The sequence below is a fragment of the Bubalus kerabau genome, chromosome 9, assembly GCF_029407905.1.
Source record: "Bubalus kerabau isolate K-KA32 ecotype Philippines breed swamp buffalo chromosome 9, PCC_UOA_SB_1v2, whole genome shotgun sequence".
NCBI lineage: Eukaryota > Metazoa > Chordata > Mammalia > Artiodactyla > Bovidae > Bubalus > Bubalus kerabau.
Genome location: NC_073632.1, coordinates 104,285,021 through 104,290,583, shown reverse-complemented (window position 1 = coordinate 104,290,583; position 5,563 = coordinate 104,285,021). Strand labels below are relative to the sequence as shown.

The 5,563-nt window shown below is 42.7% G+C and overlaps 1 protein-coding gene across 4 annotated transcripts in view; it reads right to left on the bottom strand.

Annotated features, from left to right (window-relative positions):
• Nucleotides 1-5,563, bottom strand: part of PNLDC1 (PARN like ribonuclease domain containing exonuclease 1) — a 247,762-nt gene that overhangs the window by 59,396 nt on the left and 182,803 nt on the right. The gene's annotated exons all lie outside the window — the stretch shown is intronic.

The window sequence follows — 5,563 nt, the reverse complement described above, 5'->3', positions numbered from 1 at the left end:
GGCGGGGCCTCTGGCAGCCCCGCCCACCGCCTCGGCGGCCGCCGGTGCGCATGCGCAAGACGGGGACGGGGGCGGGGGCGGGGGCAGGGCTGGGGGTTGCTGGTCGCTGGGCCCGGGGCGGAGGGAGGGGCCTCTGCGCCCGGAAGCAGCCGACCACCTTTTATCTGGATACCCCCAGAGCTGTCGTTTCTGCCTTGACCATTTTTGTCTTGGGGGATGGTGGTGGTGGTTTAGTCGCAAGTCGTGTCCGACTCTTCCGACCCCATGGACTGTAGCCAAGCCTGCCAGGCTCCTCTGTCCATGGGATTTCCCCCGCATGAATACTGGGGTGGATTGCCATTTCCTTCTCCGGGGGATCTTCCCGACTCAGGAAGGTTGTCTTTTTTTGAATTTAAGGATTTTTTGGAGTCACTGACAAGTGAGGCGGCAGGCGTATCCCGCGTTCAGCCCAGGCTCTGGATCTCTGCATTGAGAATTCGATGTGAATCCAACCAGCTGCAGGCCTGCGGGCCTCTCTGATGCGTGCTTTTTGCTCTCGAGGCTTCTCAAGTTCCTCTTTGTTTTTGCCTGGGCGTCCGTAACCCATCATTCATTTACGTAGGGGGTTAGCTTGGTTCCTCTCTGTTAACAGTGGGAGGACTCCGTGCTCTTTTGTGGGGTTGGCCCCCTTGCCTTTCTTATCCTGGAGGATCAGCCATAGCAGCGAGTGTGTGAGCAAAGTGTTTCTGTTCCACAGATCAAAAGGATTTCCCCTAGTTGACCGTGTAGACAGTCTGGAAAGCAAGGAGCAAGTACAATAACAACAGTTGGATGACTTCTGTTTTAAACCCTTTCCAACTTCCTATCCCTTATTGGGCGAAGTTCAAAATCCTTCAGAGTTCTAGGAACCTCAGTACCTGGCCCCGCTTGCCAGCCTCAGCTCTGGCGATTTTGCCCTGGACTCACTCCAAAAATCTAGTCTCCCAGAGAGAAGTCTTGCTTTGTCTTATTCTCTCTAGCAATAGGACAGTGTTGGACACACAATAAGGGCGTAATGCTTGTAAAATAGATATTAATGCATTTTTCATGGTATTATCCGAGAGCTTTACCCATGCCCAAGGGTTGCATACAAAGAGGTTAGAGTTGGCAATAGACACGGAGTTTTACAAGTATTTATGTAATAATTAACACTAAACCACCATTTTCTGTGTTGACAAGGTGTTTGAGTAAAGGGTACTGGTGGGGTAATCAGTGATGGCTGGAATTTCCAAGCTGAATAGACTTAGCCTGTTTACTAAAAAAAAAAAAAAAAAAAAAAAAAAGACGATATTTTTCACCTTTTTCCCATGAGCCCAGTTATATAGTGATTGGATCCTAAACATTCATTTTACCCTAAATAGTTTAGCCCTGGCCAGTGGTTTTGGAATGTACACTGACCTAATCTTGGCCACAAAAATGTGAAGGGAAACTTGCTGGGTCGCTCTGGGAAACGTATTCTCACTTCTGAGAGACAGAGATAGATCCTTTTTCCCTATGGACATTGTGGTGTCTGGGTGTGAAGCCTGGAACTGCTGCACCCACATTTTGATCACGAGAAGAGCCAGCATGATTGCAAGGCCAACACTCTGAAGACATCTGAGCAGAGATGAACAGAACTATGACCTTTGGAGGACATCTTTGAGAGCAACTCCAGACTTCACTCAACCTCTGATCTTCCAACAGTGTGAGAAAAGTTTTCCTTATTGTTTAAGTCCTGACTTCCCTAATGAATGGCTCAGCTGGTAAAGAATCCACCTGCAATGCAGACCTGGGTTCGGTCCCTGGGTTGGGAAGATCCCCTGGAGAAGGGGATGACAACCCTACTCCAGTATTCTTGCCTGGGAAATCCCATGGACAGAGGAGCCTGGCAGGCTACAATCCATTTGGTCGCAGAGTTGGACACGACTGAACAACTAACACATACTATTGTTTAAGCCCGTCTTAGCTAAGCTGTTCTGTTAAACTTAAAGCATCCTGATTCATCCAGGCTGACTCCCTAGAAGTTACTCTGTTCAGTAAATCAGAGAGAAATGCCTAATATACTAGGAAGCAAAGAGTTTCCAGGCAGGCAGTGCAACTTGTTGAGAACACTGGAGGAAGAAAATTTACAGGTTGTGGAGGGAAAACTGTTGACAAGACAGGGGTGATCCTCCTGAAGAGCTTTCAAGTAGACTGAAAATTCATTAGGTCCTGGGAACCCACATTAAGCCGTTACTGAGACATGCACTAAAGCACAGGCCCTGTGGAGAAGGAAATGCTTGGATAATGGTGGTCAGGAGAATCCTCAGCGTTTGGAACCCTGATGGAATCAGCAGTCTTCTGACTGGAATGTGTTCTGTCCTGAAACATGAGTCTCTAAGGAATTTAAGGAACCTGTCCTTCGATTTCACGCTCTGTTCTATACCAGCGTCCCCTTACGTCTCTGGCCACTCTCAGCCAGGCTTACTTTGCCCCTTTACTGACTGCTTGGAAATCTCTCCCTACTTTGTCTTCTGAGCTGACAGACCCTATGAAAATTTGCCATAAGCACATCAAATTTAACATGCCTAAACCAAACCCATTGTACGCACCTCTTCAAGTCTTTGTTCTATCTCTCTTCAAATCTGAGTTTCTGTTTACCAGCCTACCATGTAGCACTCCACTTAGACATCTCTTCCTCCAGGAAGACTTCCTATTTAGTACCTCTGAGCATGTTCTATCTTTGGCTTTCTACTTACTATATTAAACTTCCTACTTCTGTCTTCACAAGATCTTGCTGTATCGCTTTATGCAGAGCCCCTGGCACATTACAATTAAATATAAATTAATACAAATACATTCTTTAAGCCCAGGAGCTTATATATCTGAATGACTATATTCTTCTGAATACAAGAAATGTATTCACTTGTTTCCCACCTGAGGCTCTATTCAGAACCCACCAACCTAACAGCAAAAGTTGAGAAGACAATTGTTTGCTTTTGTTGAGTGGCCACGCAGCACCTATCCTCAGGGGAGTCCTCAGTTTTGTCTACCCCAAAGCTATATATGGGCCAGATAGGGAAGTGCCAGCAGAGAAGAGCAGTAGGCAATGGTTAGGCACAAGGAACAAACCAGTATTAGTGAGCAGTAAGAAACATCTGAGAGAAAACTGCCAGAATGACTTTACGTTGTTTGCACAAGTGTCCCAGAAACCTGAGTGCTCTGTTGCATCAAACATAGCTGAGAGGTCAAGAGAACTAGTCTAGTGAGCCCTATGTAACAAGCACTTTTACATTTTTTTCTCATTAAAATCGTCCCAGCAGTGGTACCCACTAAATCTTCTGTTAAAGAGATAGCAACTGGTATATCCCCTAGTAATTTCAGATGCAGTCTCAATCCTTTTGTCCACAAACTAGTTAGTATCATTTCCTTCGAGGGCTAAAATTAACCACTTCTGAGAGGTTAACTAAACCCTCGTCCCTTAGCTAGCATCTTGAACTATATACTTAGAATCATGGTTTGCATTTTTCCCATACTGCACTGCCGTTTTGGGAGTTTCTGACCCGTTTACCACAGTGACCATCCAGACGGCTGGTGAAGTGTCCTCCTTAGAAGCTCAGTTACACTGTTTTCCTCTTACTCTAGAGGATGAAGGGAGGCAGAATGGCAAAGTCAAGAATCAGCTCTTGGCATCAGACCTGGGTCAGCGGCCAGTTTTGAGGTTGACATGTCCAGAGAGCTTTAGTAACAGCACCTGAAGGGCAGCTCGAACGTTTGCCAACCCTTTGCTTTTTACAGGACCCTTTTAAGCACATTTACTACTGTGTTAGGTGGGGATAACAAGTGCCTGTCTCATGGAGTGATGATAAAAATTATAATGCATGTAAAATACCCATCAGTTTCTGGCATGTAAGTACTTAAAAACATATCAAAAAATGTTAAGACCTTTTTTTTTTGCAACCTTCATAGTAAACACTCTGAAAATAATGTTCAAGTAGAGACACAGATACTTTATCATCTTGGGCTTTAACTAAGTTGTCTGCCCATAAAATTACCCTTCTTTGGCAGTACTCGGCAAGCTTTTTGCCAAAAGCTGGGTTCTCCATCTTCAAGAATGCTTAGGCACCTGCACTTGTCCAGCATTAAGAAGTAAGACACTTCAAACTCAGGAATGAAATAATAAATACAGGCGGCTTTTGACTTTTCCCTCCAAGATACAACAATGCATTAAAGCTATTGTCCTGTTCCATCAGTGGAAACTACCCAAACAATAAAAATTTCTACTGGGAGTATGACCAAAGGAGACAGTCTGTCATCAGGACTGGAACTTCAAGGTAACAGTCATGTGAACATTTAGTGAGCAGTCACTAGATGCTTGGTGCTGTTGAGAGCACTTTACATGTATTAACTCATTTATTGCTCTTCACAGGGAAACACTGGAGCCACAGAGATAAAGTAGTTGACTCAAGTCATGAAGTAGACAAACGGTAAAGCCAGGATTCCAGCCTATTAAAATCTAGGTCACTCTCAACCTCCATTATGATTTACCATCTCTTTAATCAGGCACACCAGGCAAATAAAGCATCCAACTCCAGAAACGAAAAATACCAACAACCTTGAGTTCTCTCTGCCCAAGTCATTCACCCATTAATGCAGATTCAACAGAATTCTGAAAATTGGTAATGATACATAATAGGCCTATTAAATTTAGTCATACAATTCTATCACTAGTTGAAAAATTTCTTCCTGCACACACCAATGATTACATACCACAAAAAGGAAGAGAAATTCCGTTTGTTTAAATTCAGCAAGTTAAAAGTATATACAATTAAAGCCAAAGTCCACATTACTTAATACACCAAGGAAATAGTTATTTCAGTACATACCAAAATATGTATAAGCAAATTCATTTAAAATTGTGTAGGATCTTTTTCAACACTTGAAGACTGCACAAAAGGTTAATCAAAAGACAAGTTCAGTATTTTACTACACCATGAAAACCAGATATATTTGTATGCCAGTTAAGCAAAACCAAAGGAGTTATTTTCAAGTTGTACCTCAGTTTCAAATGCCGTTAACTCTCCGTCTGAGGTTCCCTGATTATATTACAGATATATATAAACCAAAATATTTTGCTTTTAGCAAAACTCATACTTCATCTTAACCACACATATGAAAAGCTATTTTAGAGCCATTCCATTCCACAGACCTTGATACTTTAATTGGAGAATAATTGCTTTACAATTTGTATTGGTTTCTGCTGTACAACAACATGAATTAGCTATTAAGTATACATATATCCCAAGTATACATATATCCCCTCCCTCTTGAGACTACCTCCCATCCCCAACTGGACCTTGATACTTAATATTTAAAACATGACAGGAAATGAAGCAAACTGTCTTACCTCTTTAAAACATTTCGCCTTCATTCTAACACTCCACACTGTTATTACATAATATTAGAGGATGTTATTAGTACAAAACCGTGTAAGTGGACAAGATTTTAAAACATCACTGACTACACGATACCTAATTACCTGAAATCATTTCAGAAGCCTACTTTTTCAATTATAACCTAACAAATA